A 27,011-nucleotide genomic window follows, 5' to 3' on the forward strand; every position below is an offset into this window, starting at 1 on the left:
TACTAAAGGTCCTGTCTCACAGCTGCAGCCATAAGGAAGAGCACGGGTGGGCTTGCCCTGTGCCCCACAGCCCCAGATGTGCAGAGAGCTGGGCGACAGGGATATCCAGGCAGGTGCAGTCTCGGCAGACACTGCCAACGGAAAGAAGCCAGTCCCACGTGTGGATGGATGAATGCTCGTCACTGAAATGAAAGACACATGCAATCACTCAGGAACAAGCCCCCCACTTCTCAGCGGATTGCACAGCACATTAAAAACAGTGATCGCAAACAGATCTGGCTTCTAGATACCCCAGGGCAAGCTAAGGGTCAGCCTATGGCAGTTGGTTTAATTTCTTAAGAGTTACCCAACATAAGAGAGTAGGATTTGTGCTGTGCCCCCACACACCCGGTTAGGGTGTGAAAGGAGCCACAGAGCCAGCACACCTCTGCCCAGCAGGACTGATGGCACAGGCACTGCTCAGGCAGGGATGGGATGCTGCCAGTCGAAAGCAAGGGACAGAAGGGGAAAAACAGCAACAAGTTGCAGCAATCCAACAGCAATTCTGGGGAAAAGACACCTGAACCCAGCAAGCCTTGAGGGGAATTCTTGTCAGCATGGGGAGGCATGCCCCGGTACCCCTCTCCTACGCTCAGGAGCCAAGAAAAACATGCGCTGTGAAAACAGACACTGTGACAGTCACACCTGCGAGCTCTCCTTTGCACAACCCAGCTCTCCCCAGGGAGCCCTGCCAGCCGCCTGGCCCATCCCACCACGGAATCCCGGCTCGGCTCTCCCTCCTGGTGCCTCCAAAGAGCTTGGCCCCATAGAAGATTGTCCTTCACGAGTCTGCAGCCTCTTGAAAACCTCAAGACTCTCTAAGCAGTAATTTTCATCAATTATGGTTGTGCTACTCATTCCCTTCTCTACCAAGATACCCTTAACACCTCTTTTTCAGTGCTCTCCCTAAGCTGTCCTGCCTGCAGAGTCCCCTCTAAGCTCTCCCTTGTGCCATGTCCCAAGACACCCCAGGGCCATGGGATTCCTCCTCTCTCTCCCTGGCCATACTGTTCCTCTCATTTCCAACCCTGCCATTTGACATCACCTTGAAGAAACTTCTCTGTTCCTGACAGATCCACCCTTATACCCATACAAATCTGTCTTTCCCCATACCAACCATTTCATCACTTGATGACCAAAAGTTATTTCAACTAGAACCAAAACCAAATCCAGCCAATACCTCCAGACAACCACTGTGACCTCCAGGTAGGTTATCTCAGCTTTATCAACTTTTTGTCTTGAACCAATGCTGGCAGCAAATCTTCTCTATGATTTTAAGGATAGCAAAGCTTCTTCAGTGACTCAGCCACTTATTTTTCAGGTGATAAACCCTGAGCATCTACACATCTCTCCCCGCCTCCACATCCTGCAAACTGGAATGCCCACTGCAAATGACAGTAAATCCACGCCTAGCTGCCACCACAAAAAAAAATAAAAAGCAAGCCCTGCTGTAGCTGAGGCGGCAGCTGATGCTCGGAGACCTCTGTAGAGAAGATGTGCAGAACTGCACGCTCCAAACTCTGCACCCGCCCAGTGCCCTGCTGTGCACGCCACGGCTGCCACAGTTGCATATAGGAGTCGCTTCTCCTCCTCTTGGTTTTTCTACCCTTGAAAGAAACTTTATTCATTTTTGCAGTCACCTGATGAACTGAGAGTGAAACTCCAGTATCAGGCAGGTTTCAAGGTCTCCATGTACCAGACACGGTCTGGCTCTGGGGTGAGGAAACAAAAAGCAAGAAAACTTCTCACCCATTCAAGCTATCCTCAGCTGTCCTATTAGGGTTTTTAGGCTTAATGGCAAAGGAGGGGGAAGAAAGAAAAAAAGGAGATGCTAGCAGCAAGGCAGCTTCATCCTGGGCAGCCCTGTGGAGGTGGGGAGCAGCCGGCACCGCTGCTGAGCTGTAGACCCAGGGCCAAGGGGAGGCCAAAGGCAGCAGCCAGCAGCACGGCGTGCGGGCGCAGAGCCAGGCAAGGGGCTCTGCGGAGCCAAACAGGGAGGGAAAGGAGGAAGGAGAGAGAGAAAAACAAAAACCCACCCCCCCAACCACCACTGCACTGAAACTTAATAAACAGCAGCCGTCTGCATGCACCTTTCATAGAAACCCCTCTTTACTACTAGTGGGCAACTGTATTTTTGTCCTGTGGCTTTCTGTTTTTGCAGACACATTCCAGCACGAAACCAGAGACAATACGCACCACTGAGCAGCAGAGTTTATTTTAAGGGATGTAACATTTTCCTGAGAGGATGCTCTATTTGCATCAGCTGCAGGAAGCAGTAAAATGGCAGGTGTGTTTCCATGTAACCCAGAGACACAAAACAAAATGCACAATGCAAAGAAAACGCTTTTGTCTTGCAAATCTCCACTCAGTGCACTGAAAAATAAAAAGAAAAAAAAAAAAAAAAAAAAGAAAAAGAGGGAGGGAGAGGGGTTTTCCCCAGGGCCTGTTTTCTAGCTTATTAGTCCTGCAGATGCTCAAGACCTACTTTGCCAGGAAGGAGGTTCACGGCCACCGGCGGGAGAAGGTAGCAGTCGCAGTCTGCAGGCTAAACCACTGCTCCCCATTTGCATGCATGTAAAACTCATAATTGCTGCCGTACATGCTGTACCTTGCAGGAAGCGTGCGCTCCTTCCAGAAGCACCCTTCAGCAACGAGCTTTTGGTGAGGCCTCGCTCAGGAGCGCACAGTCGGGGTAATTTAGAGGACAGCAAGTAATTGTATTAAAAACATATATATAACCCTACCTGGTTTGAATGCAGCTTCTTTAAGCCGCAACGACTTTTTCAGCACACCACGTCAATTTGACTTGCCCTTGCAACAAGCCTTGTTGCGGTTATTTCCTCTGATCAGCCAGTACCTCCAGCACAAACAGTGTATTCACAAGACAGCGAACTTTCTGGATGTTACAGAAAGAAATTAAAAATTTTTGCTGTCCTTTGTTCCAGCCTTATGATTTGGGAAAAAAAATGTATTTTTAATACTTTCTATAAAAATATATATAAAAATATAATACCATTCTGCTCTGGCAGGTTATTACCTCATTTTGCAGAGGTAAATGAGAAAAATGATGGAGAATAACACTCAAAGACAGCATTAGGTATTTAAAAGAAAATGCACTTTAAAAAAAAAAGTGCTATTACTCCACTGGCAGTGTCACAAAAGTAAAAGCCAAGAGCTTAGTAAGATACCAGGAACACCACAGCATTTACAAGAATAAGCAACAGTATTTAGTGTTATATTATATAGGATAATGTGCCACAAAGGATGAAAATGCAAGCATTAGCTGCTTGTGGGCTTAGAAGAAAGTTGCCCAGAACATATAAGCTTTCTATGGAACATTGGTGTTTTAATAAAAATCCAAGTTAAAAGCATATTTATGGGCACACTAACACAAAGGGCAAAACGGGCAAAATCTTTTACTCAGAAGATACAGTTTTCAGGAAATGGAATTATTTTTGACTTTTTCTACTTTAGAAAACTTTCTGAGATAACCCATGGGTCTTACTGCTGTCTTCACTTTTTCATTCTGAAGAGAACAATACTCCTCTACCTGCTCCACCCTTCTGCACAGTCATGTTTTCCTTAAGTGTCCTACTACTTGTTACCTTGCAACCCTTTCCTGTTCGTTTTTCTTTTCCACCCATTATGGCTCATGGTTTAAGTTTTGTTTCACGGGAGTGAGGAGTTATCTGTGACCACACGCCTGGATGGGCTGCAAAGCCATGGGTCTGATCTGGCCTCCAGGCAACACTGCCCTGTAAACCCTAAGAAAACAGTAATGTCTGTGCATAATTCAGAATAGCATAACTCTCTTCTAACTCTGAAAACTTAAAAATAAATATTGTGCTTTGACTCTTCTTACATGTGTGCCACAAAGATGGCCAAAGCCACTGGCATGAAAGGGTTTAGGAAACATATCTGAAAGCCTCCTGCTGCTGCCAGGGTGCCGTGGCCAGCATGCAGAGACACTGACCCCCACCAAACTTACCCAACTTGCCACCTACAAGCCACCCCTGGAGCTCCCCACCAGCAGCAACAGGAACTAGGTGTCCTCTCACCCCCTAGCTCTATCAGTGCAGCACCCACATGTGCTCCAGCATCCTGCCTGGGACTAACCACAGGGCATCTCCTCCTAATTAACAGGGTGAGCAGACGTGTCATCTCCAAGGCAAACAAACAGCTGACCCGGCGGCACGCTCAGGGACTCCTCCGATTTGTTCTCACAAAGCACAGGGACACGGTCAACATCCACACAACCATCCATGCAGCCTTACAGCAGAGATGATACAGCCGAGCTTCATCAACGTAAATTCTCCTTACGAGGGAGGCTGTCTCATAACGAAGTCACCCAGCGGAGGCGAGAGCTTCGTTTGTTAAACTTTGCTTAATTGCTCGCACGATGGGAGGGATACAAGCATCGTGCGGGGGTATGGGAGGCTGTAAAGGAAAAGGCCTGGTTGAACACAGCACTGCACGGGGTTCAATTGGCTTATTGGAAAATTAGAGAGCGAGGAGGGCAGCTCCTCTGGTATTGTATTACTGACAAATAATGTCACTCTGCCCTGTGCTACATAGTCAATAATTAAAAGATTTTAGGTACCTACCTAAGGAAAGCATGCAAAGACAGAAGCTGGGAAAGACCAGCCATTTCCACTGTACCAAAAAGACAGAATATAATTTTATTTTGTGTACAGGGAGTTATTTCAACAATATAGTTTTCTGTTGCAGAACGGCAGAGAGCCCAGAGAGTATTAAATTCCCATTATAGAGACTAACAGCAAAAATAAAGGGACAGCTTGTGCCCTGCCTCCACGGAAAGGTTAAGGGGATCTTTGGGTTAAAAAACCTGGTTGCAAATCGAGGGTGAAAATGCAGTTCCCTGCTCCGCAGCCGCCCTACGGCACCAGTGTTTCACCTCTTGACACCCCAGTTTCTCCAGCTGTAAGATGGACGTAATCTCTCTCACCCTGTTCCCATGAGAACATGGCAGGGTTCTGAGGGCTTTCACGTATAAGCAGTGAAGAGGACACAAAACCCCATCTCTGCTGTCCAGTGACGACTGCACCATGTCTCCCTCGGGGCTGGGAGAAGCAAAAAAGGGACTCTGCAAGGTGCCCCGCCTTGTAAAACAGCTAGGACAAAAGCCCAACATGTTATTTTATCAACCAATAATGTATCTATACCCTTTGTCCCCCATTTTTTCATTCTTTTTGAGGTTTTTGGCCTCACTAAAGCACGGAAGTTTTTTCTAACTTGCAGCTGAGCATCAGGTAACCCCCTCAAGACTTCCCCCGTCATGCTGACATCACCAATATGCTTCCTTAGCGCCAGCAGCGCTTTTCAATGTCATGACAAATTTTGCCTCGCGCTGCCACTCAGACATAAAGTTCAATGGCTGGCTGCTTGCAAGAGACTGCACCAATTCTCCGTGTCAATGAGGCTCCGTTTCCCATTGCATCCTCAAATCCCACCACCCGTGAACAGGACAGCAAGTTTTGGCAGTGCCACTCAAGAGAGATGGGTTGAAGAAAGCAAAGACCAGAGCTACAAAGATGATACAAGGTATGCGAGGTGCAAGAGCAACTCAAGCCTCCTAAATCTCTCACTTAGAGGAGTTCATCCTTGCAGCTTCATGTAATGGGCTCACAGGTGTGTAGCTGCCCTCCCTGCCTGCCTAATCCTCTTCCTGATGCTAACACAATCTTGCTGCCACTTGCCTGTGTCCCTGACTGCCCTAACCAGTTCCCAGGACCTTTTTCGGCCCCTGTGCTGGCAAATGCATCACTCAGCCCGGTTTCTGGTCTGGCATTTGCAATATGCGTGGGCCATGTATTCCTCCTTGGCCAAACATCATGGTTCACCTAAATCATCCCTGGCTCAGAGCCTGCAGATCAAAGTCAGCTCCTGCATGTTGAGCTCCGAAATGGCTGTGTGACTCGCTGCAAGGGTGGCAATGGAGGGACTGTGCTGGCAGCAAACGAAGCTTAACAAGAGGAGCTGATTGGGCTTGGAGCCTTCTGTGATTTGCTACAGTCCATCCCAGCTGAAGACCAGCAGGAACATCCCACAGGCAAAGGGCAGCATCCACGGGATGGCCCCCACCCTGCAAGACACTCACCGTACAACCACCATCACCACTGAGACACCACACTGCCTAGCATGAAAGCATGGTTTTTGACGTGAAGTCTCTTGGTTTGGGTTTGTACATAACCTAACCTCACCTCGATGGAGCTGAGGCTCATGTGAGTGTTTTCAACCCAGACAACAACCCAGAGTGCAGCAGAAACTGGAAGAAGGTAACCAAGCCACACTCGCATGCCACCAACTAACACTCCCTTGTCATCGCCGGGAAAACAGAAATGGAGGATCAGGCTAATAGAGGTGATAAGGCACTGACCCACCAGCTCAGCTTGTCTTGGAAGCAGTGACAAATCCCTGAGGAAGGTGAAACAGGGCCATATCCAACCGCCATTCACTCCTGTACACCCTCTAGGAGGAGGAAATTCCTCCCTGTTGTTCACAGCAAGTCATCTAACCTCACCGATGAACAGGTGAATCTCCATTTTGCAACCCAAACCTCATCATCCCATCTCATCCTTTCTCCTCCTGCACTATATTCTGCACACTGGCTGAGCTATTTCTTTTCACTGACTCTAAATGCATTGCCCATTAGTGACAAAGTGACCTCTTTGTCCCAGTTTTATGACAGCATAAAGAGGAGATGCAGCCAGTTTCCCTTAAGACTTCAAATACTCACATACTCCCCAAGTCTACTCCTTTTCAGAGCAGGTAATGTTCTTTCTCCTGACATCAAATGCAAATGGAGTGATTTTCCTCTTTGAAGTTATCAGCTGTAATCTTCAAGTTTGTCCTTACGTCCAAACACTTTTAAAAATAATTTATATTAATTGTTCCCACTGCAATTTGGTTCACACACCAATCTCTCTGCATAAAAAAACTCCACCTAAATTCCTGACATGCCCAAACCTTCCATTAATTTGTGCCCACTCGTTCTCGTGCTCATGTCTGGCCCAGTAACGTTGGGAATTCATTAGCTGTAATTCCCCACATGCAAACACCAGCGAGGCTAGTCCCCAGTTTTGACACAAGGTTTTTGACAACCCTTCTGGTGCATTGACCAAACATATTTGGCCTCATAAAACCTGGCCAGTCATAAAATGCACCGTTCTCCTCCATACAGAGAGGAGGAAAAGGCAACAAAGCTTTGACAAATGGGGTCTTTGTGCATCGTGGTGGCACAGCTTACTTTTTCAGTGCTCCCATCTTCTAGAGAAGGTGCCAGGGTTGCCACCTGGCCCTGCAACTCACAAGCTTTGCGGCCCTGATGCAGCCCTGAGTTTCGTTTAGCTTCAAAAAATAGATATATTATGGGGTCAATAACTGGCATCCCAGAGAAACAGTGTGATGCTGTGACTCACACTAGGACCTGGAGGCACATCATGGCACCGTCCCACGCCAGGAGGAACTTTTCTGAGTACGATGCACAGCTCTGTTGCAGCATCAGCAGTTTTTGCATTGCCCAAGTTGCATTTGGGCTGCAAACAGCCTTCAGCAAAGCTGTCAGCAAGAGAAGGAAGGAGAGGAGGGACGTATCCTGCCAGGGTGTCTGGGGTACAGACACACGGGTGTTTTCAGCCCAGGCCCCTCAGCAGCTCTCTAGGACACCCTGCTGCTGCTCCTGGTATACACACCACACAGCTTCTGAGGTTTTAATACAGAGAAAAAGGAGTTTAAGCTGATACTGGAAATACTCTGCATTCACATTTCACTGCTCTGCACAGACTTTTGCAGTCAGTGCCCAGGTAGGTACAAGCCCTCAGCTCCACATCCCGCACATTTCTGTGGAACACACACACGCTTCTCCACACGCCTGTGCCTGGGCATACACAAACACTTCTCAGCTTTCTAAGAAGTCTGAAAGAAACCCTGAACTGCTGACTAAGTCACCAAACGAATGGGGCTAAGGAGTTGCAGCAAGTCACCGAGAGCTGTAAAGTGAAATTAATCCTCACCCAAATCCTTTGCTGCTACAAATGCCATATGTTTTATTACCCTCTGCAGCTCACCGTATTCACCAATTTACCCCATTAAATAACACAGATCTTTTCTTTACCTGGGAGCTTCAAACCTCCTTCCCTACACATTGCTCATTTCCTCAATGGCAATAACTCACCTAATGCCCATCCATGCTACCTGGGGCTGGGATGCTGCATCCACCACCAGCAGCTTTTCACATGGCGGGGCAACCTGCAGGATGCCAACACTGGCCTTGAATCAGAAAAACATTTAGGAACATGATTAAGTACAACATTATCCAGGATGGCAATTAAACACACACTTACAGGCAAGCACATGCTTAAATGATGTCCTGGATGGTGATGCTTTTGCAAATCAGGGCCCCTTCCAAGGAAGATGCAGTTACTGGGTGGATTAACACCAGCTTGTTTGTACCACTGCAGTTTGCATATATGTGAACAAACTGGGGGGAAAGGAAAACTGGAAATCTCTCACCCTGAGTGCCTACATCAGGCAGCTGGGCTCTTTGCTACAACCCCATACACCCCTGAATTATCTTCCGCATCCCATAACGGCTGGCACAGATTTGAACAACACTTGTCACATACCCAGTTCATTTGCATTTGTTCCCAGGTTCAGGGTCCTGCCTGGCAGCATGATGGCCCCCAGCAAAGCAAAGGGGGGACGTGGCAGCTGCCAGAAACCCTGGGGTGACACACACCGAGCACTGCACTGTCTAGATTAAATCCATTTAATTCTTGCTTTAGCACTGGTTGGTGGCTACTTCTGTCTCTAGCTGTGAGCGGCAGTGGAAAAAACAGTTTATTTCTGTTTTATCTCTGGGATGCAGCAACAGGAAAGGTCCAAGCCTGGGGTGTCCTGCAGACCCCTCTGCCCAGTCTCTGTTCATCTGCATCTTCAGGTTTCTGTTACATGTTGCACGATGGGGCTCTGCAACCGGGGTGGCTGCATGTGTGCCAGACCTAGTAACTGTGAGAGGGGACTGGAAACACATCATGGGGAAGAAAAAAAGTTCTTTCCCTTGTTTTTCTATTAATATTGGCTTTAGGAAATGTTTTCTTTCATATTTCTGTCAGTGGCACAGAATACAGGATGTGTAGCTTTGAGAGTAAGAGGCTGCTATAGGGGATACCTGCACCAGCTGCTTTATTTTTGCTTTGAGCCTCCAGTCAGAGGCATGGGGAGCTCAGAGCACTCTGGAGCTTGCAGCAAACTGAGGGTAAAAAAAGGTAAAAATGGCTAAGCTGAGTAAAAGAGACATTGCATCAAGTTGTCACTAGCAAGGAAACAGGAGCTTCTTGGGTTTCCACAGGAGGGAACAAATGCACCAGTCCAGCTCCAAAACCAGTGCTTGCTCCTGCCCAGCTCTGCAGCGAGAGGAGAAAGCCCAACAGCGACCAGCACACCACATCTCATCCAAGCAGACAAGGGCACTGGGAGTGTAGGTGCAAAGGTTTTGCAGGACATCTACAGAGGCAGACCCGGTCCTAGTCACCAGGTTATAGATAGGGAAAGCCAGTCAGAAAGGAAAGAAAATCAGATTTAAAAGGCTGCTCTGCTCTCTGCCCTGATTCAGCTGCGGTTTACCCAGCTGCGATGTGTTTACATTTCTAGCAAACTTAATCCTGAACTCCTTGGGCCAGATATTCTAAGAAAGGAAAGGAGCTTTATTAATTATGTACTAGAGAGCTGCACCCACAGTGAGCTGCTCAAGGAGCCAGGTTTGCACTGAAATCTCCAGCACTGTGTATCCCCCAGGAATTTCTGGATGTATTTTATGTTGGTTTTTTTGTTAATTTACTTTTTTTAAAAAATAGGTGTTTTGTAAAATCCCAGACTTTTCTACTAGATATTCTGACAGATACCAAGGTAGCATTCAGGCTTCTTGCTCTAAGTATGAATGATACTATCTACAAGAGAATACGGAGCTTGGCAGGCTGAAAGAAAGCAACTCACCTTCAAGCAAGCGCTCACCTACTATTTCTATGAATAATAAATACATTAATTTATTAACTGAATAATATGCAGGAGACCAGAACTTATTAGCAGCTGATGTGAATAACCTGCGTTAGCAATCTAACACCCGAGCCTGAAAAAACAGCCGTGTATCTAAAAATTAAACTGAAGGTTTTGCTTAGTTTTCTAAAGTTTCTCGCAAGTTAAAACAGTTCTCCTACGTGGAAGTCCTAAAGGACTGTCTCCTCCTAATGTCAGAGATCTGTGTGCATCTGTTTTACCGATATGCAGGACAGATTGAAAAGCTGATATTGCACATGGCAGAGCCCATGAGGCCGACGGATGGAGATACCAGCTTTGCTCCAAGTTAGTTTTTCCTATGAACTGTCACATTTTCATCTCCAATTTATCTGGGTCTGTTCCAATACTACATCATATACAGTAACAGAGAAGACAGCTTAAGGTTAACACTACTTTGCCTGCACCACCACAAAACCCCACCCGGTTTAATACAAATTCTCTTTGCCACGGTGCTCACGATGAAGATAAATTTCACTCTGCATGGCCAAAGCAGCGAGGGCACCAGTGGGATTGGAGCAATGTCACAGTCCAACCTGCCAGAAGGTCGAGGGGGAGCAGAAACTACCTGGCTGTACAAATCACATCCAAGAGTTCAGCAGGAGGGAAACGTGTCGGCTCCCTTTCTCAGCTAAGGAGTTCGAGCGTAAAATTTCCCTGACGGTGTCTTCTTACAGCTGTAGAGTTATTATCAGTGTATCTCCTAAAGAGAATATTCCTGGGGCTGCTGCTCCTTCAGCTTCCAGAAAAGTGTCAGTGCCACTGTGCTCTAAGGGAAAGCAAATCCCTCAGCCTTTCAGGGCTGGCTGGTGTGGAAGTGAAACTCCATCTAATTTAATTTAGGAAAAAACCAAAAGCCCCCAACTCTTTAAGCGTGAGTTACTTATGATTTTCCCTTGCAAAATGAAGGACAAATTAGACCCTACATTAACACCATGAAGATGTGGTAGTGAGGAGCAGGCAATAAGTAGAGAATGTCCAAATTAACCTAAATCACAGTCTGGACACATTCCTCTGTTTATGTATATTTTTAAGGAGGTTTAATTAAGCTACCACATCTTAAGAAGGGATTTTCAAAGCTATATAAGCAATTTATAAGAATCCAGACTGCAAAGAGCAGTTCAGGCACACATGATTCTTTGAAAATCCTCAACTGGTGTAATAGAATTAATTTTCTCCTGCAAATTAGATACATATTTAGCCAAAATAACCCAGGGCCACGTACAGAAGTTACAGATGATTATAACCTAAGCATGAGGGCAGAGTTAAGGTTACAGATTCAGATTTTACTGCTGTGTTCACATGTCAAAGCATCAAATATCCAAAGTGTAAACATCACAAGACAGAGAAAATCAGAGCATCTTCCAGTAAGGAGCGTTGGGCAGAGTCACCCAGTGGTGACCAACGTTCCTGTGAAATCAATCAAATAATCAACCAAATCTGAGACTGGCCAAATTCTTTCACTAAAGCTTTAGATCTGTTTAAGGTATTTAAGATAATCTAAGTCCTTATTATTGGCACAAGCTGTTTAAAATGATCTAAGGCTTTAGATTGGTTTAAGCTGCTTATGCAGCTTTAAGGTTTTAAAAAGGCTTTAGACTACTAAAAAACATTCCCCAAAAAGCAAGTGGGGTTGTTTGTTGGGAGCTGGTTGTACCATTTAATGGGTTTTAGTATAGTGCAAATGCAGAAGTATGTACACAGATGCGTATACAGGAGTAAACTATTTTGTTTACAACACTAAAAGTCAAAGTCAGTCAGTATGAAGTCTACAAATATTGAGTTTATGGATGATTCCTATTGGCATAAGTCTGAGAGGAGTGGCAAGCCATAGTTAAAGCACCTAGAACTCTGTCTTGTTTAAAAAAAAAAAAAAAAAAAAGAAAAAGAAAAAAGGTACCACAGGAAATTACACAAAAGCTTAATGAAACAATTCCACCCTGCTAAGGAAAAGTAGACAACGTGCCCCTATATAAACTGTACAAATTCATCTTTCCTCTCCTCCTTTCTACTACTCTTATTTCTAGCTTTGTATCACCAAAATACAGTACCCCTTGTCATGCTTTTCCTAGGATTACACCCATTTGCAAGCCCACAGGTGTCTCTGGGGATATGAAATCCAAGGTGCTCATGTGGTGCTGGAAAAGCTCAATAACAAGACCCCATTAGCCACACAGGTACTTGCCTCAAGCAATACTTCTGTATTGCAGAGGGTGCAGAGGGGAACACACAAGGGCCAGGAAGGCTCTTCCAGGAGGCCAGGATGGGTTCCACTCTCATCTGCACCTTTGCAGCACAAAACTAGCCCTACTCAAGTAAATTTTTTGCAAGGAACATGCTCAAGCCCCAGGCTTCAAGTTAACTACCCATGTCGCAGAGGTGTAGAGCTCTTAGCTGCAAGGAACACTTTCATTTTCTTAAGTCTTCCCCAGCAGGTCCCACTGGGCTCAAAATATCCCCGAAGTCCCCAAAGCTCACTTCTCCATGAGATGCATGCTCTGGATCTTGCTCCAACCCTGCACAATAGACTCTGCAATTGCTACCCCAGCGAGACCTTTTACCAGCACAAGCTCTGCAGTGTCACCCTCTCACAGGGCATGGGAGGGCTGCTGGGGCAAAGTCTGCTCCAGACCTTGGGTTCAGCTCCAGAGCTTGGCTTCAGTCCCAGACCAAAGCTTCAGTCCCACCCTGCCTGTGAGATGAGGAGCCTGGAGCAAAGCTCAGCCGCGACTCCTGGAGCGCAGCACTCAACCGCAAGGATGGAGTCACCACCCGTCCCTTGGGGAGCTTGAATTTCCTTCCCAAAACACTGCCTGGAAAATCAGGGCAACTCTCCTGCTTGAGGGCACACCTTTTATAAACAGTTGCAGAAACACATCTAGTGTCCTTTAGCCAGTTAGTTCGCTACAATTTTCAGCTTCCCTTTCTGCCCTGCAGAGGGGACAGTCCCATCCCTCCATGCCATCTAGATGCAGCAAATGCAGTTACATTGGGACAAAGAGCCTTTTTTTTTAGCCACTTGAGCACAGGCACTGTGGTACGCAGCCACCCTCTGCTCTCATTTACACAAACATAAAGGCAGAGCATCTGGCCATGTGTCAAAAGTCTTTAATTACATGATCGAGCTTATCTTAAATATCTATTTATTGAAAGTTGTAAATAACACAAGATTGCATTCTCTTTGATAAACACCACACAGACAAAGGGAAGTTACGATTACATATTCAACCTAACGCTTTCTTATTCCATCTCTTGATTGCTTAACTTTGCAACCTTTATGTGATATTAATGTAGGCATCCTCTTCCCCCTCCTCCACCTTTGCAGTTTGCCTTTGCCTACCAAGTTCATTTTATGGTTATTCTGTCATGGAGAACCAAGTAAGTTTTCTTCCTAATCAAGATTTTTACCCTAAAATGCATTTTTGACTTGGGACTATGCTTCTTCAGACAGCATCAGTCCCTGAGCAGCTTCTGCAATGGCAAACGCTGAGCAAAATCCAAATGACTGAGAAAAAATACATAAATGCTGACAGAAATAGCAACAGAAGCAACAGAAACCTGTTATGTACAGTTTGCTGGGAAAATTATCCTCCTGATTTTCAATTTACCCAACCTTTTCCTCTGTAAGGAACAATAGACTGCTCAGGGATGAGTTCATGCCTCAAAAGTGTACACAGCATCCCAAAACAAAGTGCAGAATAACTATGGATACAGACTAACTACAGCTTCCTTAGAGCCCTCCCTATCTGAGGATTATCATATATGACTTGCAAAATCTTCATAAGCGATAACATCACACCAGGAGACAGCGCTGGGAAGTGAAGGCAACGCCAGAACCGACATGCTGATTTACTCAGGAGGGAACATGCCCCCGTTGCACCCCAAAATTTCAATGGCAAAAGGAACACAGGTCCTGCCAGCTGGCAGGCATACAAATCACAGAGCTTTTGTATAGCTTTATCATAACTTGTCACATTCCTGCATTCATCAATAAGCCAAATTCCAGCTAAATTAGCTATTCTGGGAATTGAGTTACCTTCCTGATATTCCCCGTGCAAGTTTTCTAGAACACTTCTGAGTTCTGGTGTTATTTACATTACCATAATGCCTTGTTATTTACATTATTGATCCCTGCCAGTTGACAAAGGGGCGTTGAAATTGGAGCATGGAAATACAATAAGAGGTGAACAAGGATGGAACTCTTCTCCACAGCATCCCCATGAACACAGCCCAGACTTCTGCTTCATGGCCCATGGTCAACCAAACACACCGCCCGCCCTGGACTGCCCAAGTTCCCTGGCTTTGCACAATTCACTGAAGGGCATCTACTTTCCAATTTTATCATCTGCTCTGTATGACCTCACACCCTGAAATCTCCACCAAGACCATGGTCCCACAAAGCTGGACCCTACACAAACAGCAAGAGCACCTTCCCGCTCAACAGCGTGCCAGCTATGCCCATGCCACACAAATGCCCACAGCACTGGCATTTGCTGAGGTGCCAGCGAGGAACTGAAGCCAAGGAACAAAATTTTCGCCTTATGGGGTGATACATTTCTGTAAAAACAGAAACAAGGAGCCTTTCTTCTCTTAAAGTGCCTGTAGTACAGGGAAACACAAGAGACCTCGGGTAACATCAACCCAACCATCAACCAACCCCCCGCGCTGGGAGAGCATGTACCTGTGCCTCGTTTCATGGACACACGAGCATGCATTGGATGAAGACAAATAGTTTCATATGCTATGCAATTCAGGAGCACAGCCTTCAACAGGACTTTTGCTTCCAGGTCCCCATGGCTTCTACAAGGAAAAACTAAACCCCACTGATGCTTAATCCACAGTATTATTGAGGAGTAAAACAATTTCTGCCCCAACTGAGAAGCATGTATTTCAGTATAAACCAAGCCAGGTATATATTCAGCACTCAAAAAACCCCTCACTTGGCTATAATAGCAACATCTTCCATTTGTTACAGTATTTATTTATTTCAAGTCTGTGGTTCATGCTCTGCCGACTGTCCCCATGCACCTTGCAGCCCACGCGCTGCACACACACTAACACACCTTCTCATCGCTGTGGAAGCTGGCCCGGGAGCAATTTTCACGCCCTGTAGTGGGTGGTCTGACCCACTCAGCTGCTTTTCACACTGCTTTCTCTTGGCATGGCACCACATCTTGTTTGGAGACACGAAACCACTCTAGATATTTTTCTTTAATCTGCCATGGGTGCACAGTACAGGTCCTTCTCTTGCCAGGTAGCAAATTTTTTTTCCACTGAATAAAACTACTGCCCAATGAATTAATCAAAGTTATAATCAAATGCAACTATCAGTAAAGTAGACGTTGCCTGCACTTGCTGGAGACGCCCCTGCTGCACAGGGTCATCTGGAGAATTCAATTCTAGCAACAGATTCACTGCAGCAAAGAGTTTTCAGAAAAAACCTGGCCAAACTGCTTTTGAACAGCCATTAAAAACAGAACAACCAGTTTGGCTCAGCAATTTTCACTCTCCCATGAAATTCGCTATGATGCCAATACCACAAAAAATATATAATTTGAAAATATGAGTTAAAGCAACCAAAAACGGGGTGAATGGGAACATGCCTGCAATGTACGGGATTGCAGTGACTTTGACAACCAGCACAGAATCAGGTAAAGGCCATAAGGAGAGAGATGAGGGATAATAAATTTATTTTCATGAAGTAAAACACACAGGCAAAGGGGAACTGGCTGGTGAGGATTGGAAATGCTTTTGAAACACAGCTGACATAGGACATAGGGACCAGGACTAGGGCAGGACAGGATGATGCTTGTGCAGCTGTGCCCATCCCAGGAGTCTGCTCTTTTGCACATGACCATTTATTTAAAAGACCATATGAGCTCCAATTGCACCTCTATCAATTTTTCCTTTGGTTATTTCAAACATATTAGACCTTTCGATTTCAAATCCATCATTTAGCAGTAACACCCACTGGGATACATAACATATGCTTAAACTCTAAGGGCAACTGCAAAAAGTGGGTTAGAAGTTTTGTTTGTAGCAGAGGTGTATTTTGAAGGACTCTGAGATCATCTCTGACATCATCATGAGTGGCACTTGCCTCTCTCACTCGCACTTTAACAGAATGATAAATTCTGCAGTGACTTATTTTCAGCAGATCACTTGTTACATCAGGGTTTACTCATTTCTTTTTGCTGGCGGCCCCCAAACCAGGGCCATGAGTCAGCAGCAGCCCTGGGCCCTTTCTCCAGAGACACAGGAGATGGTCCAGCCACCTGCGGTTGGCTCCTCCACCGGATTTTATTGACCAAGCTCCTTTCAAAGATGCCCATGCATCCCTCATCAAGAGCTGCCAGAGTGACGAGATGGCACATGGGAGGGTAAGCAAGCAAGAGACTCTCTCTACTGCACTGAAAATCTGGGCTGTTTGAGGGGCAGACAACCCATCTGAAGGTCTCAAGCCGCATCGGAATCGCATGCATGGAGCTTGCAAGTAGTCCTGGAGCGGTAGGGCTGTGGGATCCTCCTCTCCCAGCTGCAGGGAGAGGCAGATCAGCAAGGACCGTTAGGGTCAGGGGTGTCCTGGGACACGACAAACCATCCAGACCAGCCCCAGGCTGGGACCAGCAGCTGGGCTCCTCCTGGGGACCGTCCCAGCAGCTATTTCTGGGGCTGCCCCTCCCTCTGCTCCCAGGGGATCCCAGCAGCATTCCGTGTCCCTCAGCCACGAGGGCTTTCACACGCGGTCCCCTGAGAGCCCAAGCTGGCCACACTGCATGCAACGTGCCTCGTTAAATTATTCAACTCATCAGTAACAGCAGCCAGTGTGGCGTTCACCTCCAAACAGCCCAGACCCCACCGCAGCACCCACACCCCCAGGAGCTGGGGTTGTTCCTGCTTCTCACACCAAGGATCATCCGTGCAACAGAACACATCTAGCAACAGGGATTCTCTATCCAGTAAAATATGTTCCCCCATGCATTTCCCTACAGCACCGGTGTCCGTCCAGCAAATAATCATCTAAAAAAAATAGCGAGCTCTGCTGTCTGCAGTTGGAGCTTAGAGTCAAAACTTATTACTTGTATTTTCAATCTGCCAGGGACTCACACTGAGATCTTGGCCAAATGGCTCCCCCTCCCTCCTCCCTGTTTCCCACACAGAAGAAAAAGTAAGACGCAGAAAGGTTAAATGGGAACAAAAAAGGCCATGCCGCTTTCTTTCCCCCCACCTCAGTTAACCACCAAGATCAGAGTTGAGCAAATCCATGACTTACATAGCTGCTGCGTTTCCATTCTTGGCATATAACTTTCTGAGCTTTTTAAAGAACTAAATTAAGAGATTGGGCCTATGAATTCTGACATCCCTTTTGCAGTAAGGTCAGTAATATGTTTAAATATGGGTAAGCAACAACCAGCCCTCTAGATATTTTTGGAGATCCTCTTCTGATAACAATGTGCACCTTTAAACAGTCAAATAAATCAGCGTGCTGGGATGTACTATTCCTTGCTGCATCTGTACTAACCCACATTATACATCTGCCTTAACTAAGCCAGCTGCAGATATTTAGCTTTACATGGAGAAATGAGATATTTTTTAGCCCCAAACAAGTCTAGAGTGGTTTGTGCTCCTACCAGCACAAGGCAGAAAGACTCATTCCCAGCTGGTCCAATTAAAAATGATGGGTTTAGGTCAATATTATGTTCCTGCTCTCCTGGCACCGATCCCTTCCTCACCAGCTCCAGGTCGTGAACAGAGATAGCTGAGATTTCTGGTAATTGCTGGACCAGCCCAGGGCCAGGTGGAAATCCAGAATTAAAGTGCACCTGAGGAGGCCTTTAAAGCACTCTGAACCTGGACCCCTCCAGGGGTCCATAAAACTTCTTGGCCCATCAACAGCTATCTCAGTTCCCAGCAAATATCTCCATATACATTAACTCGATTGAACAGGCCAGCCACAACCTTCACCAGAAATGAGCCAAGATAGAGAGCCATTTCAAAGCCATGACCTTGCACGTCATGAACATTTATAGGAGTTTTATAACTGTTTCAAGCAAAATAATGAACAGCATCCTTTGCAAGCACGATACTGTTGGATGACCTGGGCTCCGGTGCCTCGGAGAACCACAGTTTCGTTTGCCTTTCTCAGGAGGTGATGGAGGGATAAAAGTTAGAGTGATTCAGGGCCACCAACTCCCACCGGTCCCAAGGTGTTACAGAGACCTCATAAAAGAGCAACTCCTGGCAGGACTCAAATGCCACCATCTCTGCAGAGAAGCACACTGGCTCTGGTACAACATGAGACAAAATCCGCTGTGTCCTGCTCAAACAGGGAGGAGGGTTTGGGCTGGGCAACATACAAAGGGTTTCATGGCCCCAGAGGCAGCAGAGCAGTAAGCCCGTGCCCTATACAGGAGATGATTTGATAGGAAAAACACCACCTTCCCATTCTCCCTCTTCTTAGTTACCACCTGCTTGGGCTTTCTCAGGAGGTTTCTCATCCAAAATGTTCCCCACCAGCCTGAGCAGAGCGAGAGCTCGGGACTGGAGACAAGCAGTGAGTTCCCACATGGCACTGCTTTGCAGAAATCCCACCAAGCAAGCAAGCTGCCCAAAAGGAGGAAAAAATAAAGACTCACACACACACACACACACACACACACACACACATTTTGTTGCAGCTGGGAGGATTTGCAATCTCCAAAAGAAAAAAAAAAAAAATAAATAGCATTGGGCACACTCCTTCATTAGCACAGCATGAAAACCAGAGAAAAAGTCCCATCCCCACAGGACCACACAGCCCCTGTGCAAGCCGAGCATCACTGCCTAGGCACGAGGGAGTGCGAGGTTTGGGGAAACATCTGTTTTCTTCGCATCCCAAAGCACGAGGCTGGGGGTCACTAGCACCCGTCAGCATTCAGATTTGCCATTTCTGGCAGAGCAGGAGGGCTGGGGACGTGAGGCATTCGCAGCCCTGTACCCAGCCAAAACCAGGCTTAGAGGAGTATTCCCCTACCGCTGGCTCCAAAGCATATTTTTATCATATTCTCCTGCATACACCCCATATCAAACTTCTAATTAAAAATTATTTGCTTTTGAAAGGAAGGGACACACCAGACTGCATATTCAGTTTTGATTACTTTTTATGTCAGGTTAGATATTCACAAGTTCTCTTTCTAGGAAGCCTCAAGGGGTTGTTTATATAAAATAAGTATTTTATTTCATGTGCTGCCCACCCTCAGGCTTGTATAATTAATTGGGGTAAACTTTTTGCAGATCCTTTCCTTAACAGTCAGGCAAAAAAACTACAAATAATCTTGCATGCACACAGAGAGAAGGAATATATTGCTGAAACACTCTTAAACACACCAAAATATAAATACAAACTTCCAGACAAAGGGCTAAATTCTGCCCTCGGAGGTTCATACAGCTGAAGGAGCTGGATGATCCCAGCGAGGGCTGGATTTGGCCCTTGGAGAGGCCACTGCAGTCCCTGCTGCAAGCCCAGGCTCGCAGCTCTGGGAACACGGCAGAAAACTGGGAGCCCAAGCGAGAGCCGCGGCCAGGTACTGCATGGGGCTGCCGTACGGCGGCTGCGGATGCCTCCACTGGCCTCTGCCACAGCAGCCCACCGGCACGGCGGAAAACTCAAGCTCCCCAGCAAAGGGCAAAGCTCTGAGGATAATATCCCAGTGCTGCCCAAATGCGAGCCTCAAGTGCGCGTCAATAAAATTAGGCAGGGTGAAAAAGAAAAGCCAGTGCCCAGGCTTTGTGCAGGCAAAAGGGGATTCAGCCATAGGCAGGGATCTAGCTGTTAAAATGAGGGTTGGAATATTATTTTTTTTTATATGTTTATACACGCTGTAGCATCAGGTAACAGCTGCTTCTACTCCGCAGGGAGTATAAACGCAGGATGGAAGCGGAGCAGGGCCTTGGCACAGGCACCCAGCGTCACCCTGGGAGGACGAGGCTCCCCACGGAGCAACGTGTCCATTTTTCCACCGATGCAGCAGCCAGGGTGCCCGGCGGACACGCGTGTCCCTCTGCACACCCGTGTCGGTCTTGCACGTCGCTAACACATGCGGTGTTCGCCTCCCACCACCCCCCAGTCCTGCCTCCCACCAGCGAGAAAAAAAAAAAATCAAAAAAAAAAATCTATGCACTTTGGGAGAAAATGAAGTTGCTGTCAAGCGACGATAAATTCATGCGACAGCCAGGGGTAATTAAGCAGGAGCAAGCAGCGAAGTAGCTGGGAGCACGGCGGGGACAGGGTTACAGGCTGGCTGTGGGCTGATTGACACCGCTAAGGTTACCTCGGGCTTGGGGAGCTCGCCCATCGCCATGCACGGCAGCCAGCGCTGGCCACCCGGGGAATACACATACCCGCACATATAGAGGGACAGACAGATATATATATATATGCACACTTGGCGTGCAGCGGGCGAGCGTCTCGGTGGCAACCTGACACCTTTCGGGAGGCAAAATGGAATCTCGCCGTCCGGTTGTGCACCCGCAGCAAGGGAGGGGGGAGAAAATATACCATTTGCGAATATTCACGCAGAGAACAACAGAAAAAACAAACCCCCCGGTGCCTACCTTTGCTGGGTGCCAGCAGGCAGATCCCGGACCGTTTTGGGTCGGTGGCTGTTCCCTTCTTTATGAAATGTTCAGCTCAGCCGGTGCTATTTGCATTCTTTCATTAGCACCTGTTTCAAGTAAGGAAGGAGAAAGCTCATTACGAGATCAGCTTCCTTTCAAAATAAATTATTAAAAAAAAAAAATAGAGATGCACGCTGCCAAATAATAATAACGCTAATAAAAAAAAAAAAAAAACACATGTATATTAAAGCCCAAACTAGGCAGTTTAATAATGGGAGATCTTGTAGGTTGTGAGCATGCTCCAGCCGGAACAAATCCTTCCTCTGTTATTCCTCTGAATAAAAATAAACCACGATCAAGAAACCCAAACGGAAGCTTCCTCCTAGAATCCCTGCTGCTGAAAAATATGTAATAAATTCAGCCCGAAGACGCAGACTCTAATCAGCAGCTGTTTTCTGGATCCAAAGCCAGCCAAAGCCTCTCTTGTCTTTTCCCACTATGAGTCTAGGCCTTTTTGAAAAGGGTTTTAACCTTTTAAAGATACAGTGCACCAATTATCACTTCTGGAGGACTGTCACTCACAGCACAAATAAATTAATAAAGCAGCAGCAGAGGCAGAGTCGGAGCAGGGGGAGGTGTGGTTTGCACTAGCAGTCTTTCTTCGTGATTATTATTATATGATTTTATTTTTTTTAATAGGGTACCCCCCCCCCCCTTGGGAGAATAATAATAAACTGAAAACTTGCCACCCAGCTCTTGGATAAATGCATAGTCATTATAAAAATGAACAGCTGCTGGACGCGATTCAGGGAGTTGTACGGCCGCTCCTTATCAGGGTTAAATTTGTTGCAACTGAATTTTAGGTATTAACAGTTTCCATCCCAGCCGGTGGTGTGAGAGGGTTAATGACATGCAGAGAGGAGCTCTGTCAAGTGCTTCCCATCAAACTAAGGATCAGGCTGCAAAGTTTGAACCGAGCAGCCCTGGCACAGCAATAAAGCATTCTTCCAGGAGTGGGATTTCGGTTTTTTTAGAAAACCGAACCAAAATCCCCTCAGCCCTCCACTAACAAGCACCGCAAAGCGCCGGCGGCCCCGTGCGTGGCACAGCTCCCCGGAGGACAACGCGGAGCCAGCTCTCCCATTGGGGACTGGGGGTGCTGGGTCCCCCCAAAGCTGGGGGTCCCCAGGCCTGGCACCCCATGGCAGCGTCCCCCGGCAGCCTCACGCCTCTCCTGGTGCCATCAGCGCCCGGCCCACCTGGGTGGCAATCGCATCCTCCTGGTCAGGGAGAGAGGGGCCATCCCCGGGGTGCTGCGGCTCCACACCCTGCACTCCTCTCTGGCCAGTCCTCTCTGCAGCCCCCGGCATGCAAACCATCAGGAGCAAGCGGTCCTCCCACCCTCTCCCCCCGCCCTTCCTCCTCCTCCTCCTCTTCAGCAGAAAATCATCATATTTCATGTGTCGCTGCTCCAGCCTCGCCAATTGGCTGGGCACTCGCAGGCGGAAATGTCAGGAGCAGCCCAGCATCGGTGCCTGCCCGCGGCCGTCCGTTCCCCCTGGGTCCCCACTCTTTGCAAACCACAGCCTGGGGCAGGGGGCACAGGACTGGCCATCAAAACTGAAGGAAAAGGGTTTTTTGGGGTTTGGGGTTGTTTGTTGTTTAGTTTGGGTTTTTTTCACACGACTTTGGCTCAGCTCCGGAGGGATGCAGGCTGCCAGCAACTTGACCTTGACCCGCACAGTTGCGTTGCGCTGCCAACAAGAAGCGTTTTCTGGATGACGGAGACCCAGCACATCTGCTCTGCTCCACAGAGCTCCCTCCCTCCACACCGGGCCATGCCAAGGGGCCACGCCAACCCCCCCAGCACCAGCTCCACGCGTGCAGCACTACAGGTACCGTAGCTGCCCAGAGGGACAATGCCTCACAAATAGATGCTTTCTTTTCTCACCCATTTTCAAAGTCGGTGAATTTGTTCACAGCTTGTCCCCCACTTCTAGACAGTTCAAACAAGACCTATCAGCATGTTTCTTTATCATCTTAATAGCTGGAGAAGCTGGGATTAGGAAATAGGGGCTTGCCTGAAGCTACCTAGTGTGGAGCAATGGCTCAAGTAAGAAGACAGCCCAAGACTTCTCATCACCTGATCATTTTTCTTCTCAAAGCAGGGGAAAGAAATCCAAAAATCTTCTTGAGAAATGAAGCGATGGAATAGCAGAATGGAATAATCCTGATGAAAACTGTGATCTACCTCCCTGCAAACACATCACCTAGAAATGAAAGGTGAACATATCCAGTGACATTGAAAAATGCTCTCCTAAGGAGCAACTTAGCCACACTTTCCTGCTGGGCTTCCTCGCACAATGGGAGCGTAAGGAATGGGAAATACGGCAGCCAAAAGCTAACTTTTATTTAGTGGCTGCTTACACAAGGATAAAAAGAGAAATTGCATTGTCACAAAAAATAAAGAGGATTTGAGCACGGCATTTATGGTACAAATCAGCTTATGAAACCCACAGTTCTCTACTGATTGTGAAAAAACTCAGTAGTAAATGGGCAATATATTGGATGGAAGACTAAAAACCTCCAAAGCTTTCTTATCTGGCCATCTGATGAGCAGCCTACAGCCCAAGTCACATCAGCAAGTGGATCCAGCCCAGGGCAATGTGCTCCTGCAAGGGGAGCTTGGCAGCCACCACTTCCACCATCTACAATGTCCTCTACCTCCCTGTGTCAAGGCAGGTGCTTTGGCACAGCAGAAACTCATCACCACTGTGTGTCACTGTAGGCATTAAAACAAGTGCAGTAAGAGGGAAGAAAGTGAGATAATCAGGCTATTAAGCAAAAAAATCACTGTGTCACTCCAGAGCAACAGGACACAGTTCTTGATGCTGTTCTTCCCCTTCCAGATTTCAAGAGGAAGCCCATACAGCAAGGCATTTCATCACCTACACTAGCCTGGACCTCATGTGACCCATGACCCAAGTCTGTCATGGTAGGTCTGCAAGATGCCATGTAGCTCCATGCATGAGCACCTGGATGAATTAATGGAGCTATAGAAGTGGTGTCACCAATTGGCATTGTGCTTCTACCAACATCACCACCCTCACGTGAGCTCAGATCTCCACGTGCCACCACGCTCTACCAAATAGACCTTGAGAAGTGACTTGTCTTCGTGGGCCTCTCTTCCCACACCCACAAGTCACATGCAAAAATAGCTGTGCCAAGAGAGCATGGCAGAGTTTGTTGAAGTCTGTAGAGTTGACACCTAAACTCCTAAATGACTGGTAGCAAAACCAGAGTAACCATCACCTCATAATGCAGTGCTGGGCAGCCAGTGCCAGCAGGAGCACATAGTCCAACCTCCTGAGGAAAACACCACACTGCCCAGAATGAAATCCTGTTTGAACAAGAGACTCTCTTTGGGAAAATGTACAATCAACTTAAAAATTACTCCACTGCTAAAAATGAGCCTTATCACCAGCCTGCATTTACCTGGCTTCAGTTCCCGATCTGGGGACCTAGTCACTCCTAACTGAGCTACACCGAGCAAAACCAGAGTCTTGTTTTTATTCCCTGTGAAACTTCAATGAGAAGGCCCAAAATGGTTAGAAGAGATGACCTGCTACCAGTTTTGCTCTCCATTTTGCTCTTTTAGACCATTACCAGGTTGCCCTTATCTACATAAGGGAAGAATAAAAGGTGTTGAACAATTCTGCTTTGAGGCATATTCTTCACTTATGGTCATTCAAGCTTCCCTCTGACCCCACACAATTTTTAGGAGATCCTTCCAGAGGAACACTTCCTAGAAGGCAGCACAGAAGTTGCAGCAGACTACAACCACCTGATTTACCCCTAGAAATGAAAATCAATAAAATCATCCTGAAACTTAGTTAACTAGAGTTTAATCCTTTTCATATGCGTCATGTTGAAGTTGCATCACCCTGTCTTACCGAAAATGACACGCATACTGCATCCATGCAAGTGCTTTGTACCAATTACCTTAGCACTTTCTTCACTCCCCCCCCCTTTTTTTTAACAGCGATACAAATTCAACTTTCCTCCAGTATTCTGAAACTTTCCCAGGAGTTCAAAAATTGTTATAAATCAACATTAACAGCAGGGAGAACTCCCTGAATAGCAATGGAAAGACCTGCATTACAAATCATCCACGTCTTCACATGCTGAGCAGGCAGAGCAGGGTCTGAAACCTGGGAGACCCACCCCCGATGGGTGCATTAGTTCACTGCTCCCTACGCAGCGAAGCACACCCTCATTAGAGGCGACACACTCCACAAAACCTGAGCTAATAAGTTCTGTGGGGCTTATTAGTTGGGCTCCATGCTGGAGCTGGTCTTGCTGGGAACTAGCATGACTGCGAAACCATCCTGCTGCGCAGCCAGGGAGGGGAGGTGGTTGCAATCAGTGACAAGAGGGGGCAGGAGTGGTGGGATGGGCCAAAGAAAGAGTCAAAGCTATTAGTTTTCCACTTCTTTTTTAAAGCAGGACTTGCTGCGAGCACACCCAGCTACTGGCTGTATTTTTGAGGTCAAAGACATTCACTCCGTAGCTCATTCCTCCTCCTTTTTGTCCCATGAAAATAATCACAGACAAAACAGAGCTCAAAACTTGCTTCAAAACTATTTGACGTTACCTTGTGGATACTTTTCTCTTGACAATACTGACCTGCTTAACCCTAAGCAAGTAGGTGAGGAAGGACCAGCTTAGAGCTTGTCCAAAACTCTGGGAGTATCTGCAAGAGGCAGACTGCCCCTTTGCCCCGTGCCCCGTGCATACGTCCATAATGGTAAGTACACGCTGTGCACAGTACAGCGCACGTCGCTCAGCAGGATGACTCTGAGCTCCTTACGTGGGAATTCATGGTTCTGACATTTAATGGGCATTCTCCTGTGACAAATGACAGAGGCATGTGAGACTCCGTATTTTTTGCCCTTTTGTTTTTTTAAACCACCTATCAAGCCTGCTCAACTAGAAGCCGAAAGTTGCATTTCCTTTTAATTAATTGCTAGCTTCACTAGTGCTCTTGGGATCAAAAAGGCAAGGTTGTTCTTCTGTTTTTCTTCTTGCATATAAGTAACAAAGATACAAAGGCAAAGCATGGCTTTGGTTTCAAGTCCTCTGCAGCCACTGCCTTCCTGGGACCTAATACAGCAAAACAAATAGGATTCCTGGTGCCACTACATAATGCATTGCATTTGGATTACATACTGTGGTTTAGGAAGATGCAGAAGATAACAGCTCATAGAGGGAGAAGGGACGAGTTGTAACCAGGGGAACAGACCACAGGGCTGCGAGTGCTGTCAGAGCCCCGAGTGTCTGTGCCTTAACCAAGCAGCTGGATTTTGATCCACCTCCTCTCAGCACCCGTGTTGCTCACTGCAACTGAGGGATTTTGCACAAGAACAGAGTGGGGAGCAGGATGGAAAGGATAAGATGCTGAGGAGCCCCTGGTTGCTGTTCACAGCTGGCTTTTTATCTCAGGGAGCTGCTGCCTCCTGCATAACCCAGCAGCCTGGTTGTAGAATGGGAAGTGCCATGTGCCATTTAACTCTTTCTTAAAACTTATTCAAAAAACCAAAACCTAATTCAACCAAAAAAAAAGAAAGTATGAGAGCGTATGGACAAGGGGTGTATGGAGCGTGGATGGGGGTGGGAGCCTCTGTATCCCTTTCCCCATCACCAGCCTCCTGCCCTGCAGCCAGTCCTGACGGGAGCCCTGGGGATTGCCAGGAGCTCAGAGAGGGGCCACATGAAGTACCCGTGGGTGAAACACTGCACAGAGGAACCTTACTCAGTCTGGTTCATTTTGGGTTGAAGGGGGCACAGTCTAATAAGGGGAAATAAGGATCACTGAGCAAACCTGGGCCCATGTCATTACCAACCTCTCAATTTTCAGTAGAGATGTTTGGCTTTTTTTTTTTTTTTCTTTCATCCTATTCCTACAAGAGGATGGTAGTTCTCTGATGCAGCAAACTGTATCTGCAGAGAGTATTCACACGTTTGCCTGGGATTCCCATTACATCATCTGTCCTCATTTTGGGATATATCTCTCTAAGCCTGTCTGTACACCCAGAATGAACACATATTAACTATGACCGATTAAAGAAGAACAAACATCTGCAAATATTTGGATTATTACTTCTGGCTAGTTCTGTGATCCAGAGTTACCCTCCGATACCAAATGACGGGTGAATCCCAAAAGATTCAAGTTTCAGATTAGGAAACTGGTTGATATTCAGGAGAGTTTTTCCTGACGACTTTTT

The 27,011-nt window shown here is 46.9% G+C and overlaps 1 protein-coding gene across 3 annotated transcripts in view; it reads right to left on the minus strand.

Moving 5' to 3' along the window:
- Positions 1–22,054, minus strand: part of HIVEP3 (HIVEP zinc finger 3) — a 278,600-nt gene extending 256,546 nt beyond the window's left edge. For 2 of the 3 annotated variants that reach the window (XM_074894254.1, XM_074894251.1), the window contains exons 1-2: positions 21,987–22,054; positions 20,725–20,834 (exon numbers count right to left, since the gene is read on the minus strand). The gene's annotated coding sequence lies outside the window, so the exon portion shown is untranslated. Of the gene's footprint in view, positions 1–20,724; positions 21,193–21,986 lie in introns of those variants that run through there. The other variant, XM_074894252.1, reaches the window with a different exon arrangement.
- Between the last annotated feature and the right edge of the window lie 4,957 nt (positions 22,055–27,011).

Source organism: Strix uralensis, chromosome 25, assembly GCF_047716275.1.
Source record: "Strix uralensis isolate ZFMK-TIS-50842 chromosome 25, bStrUra1, whole genome shotgun sequence".
In the NCBI taxonomy this organism is placed as follows: domain Eukaryota; kingdom Metazoa; phylum Chordata; class Aves; order Strigiformes; family Strigidae; genus Strix; species Strix uralensis.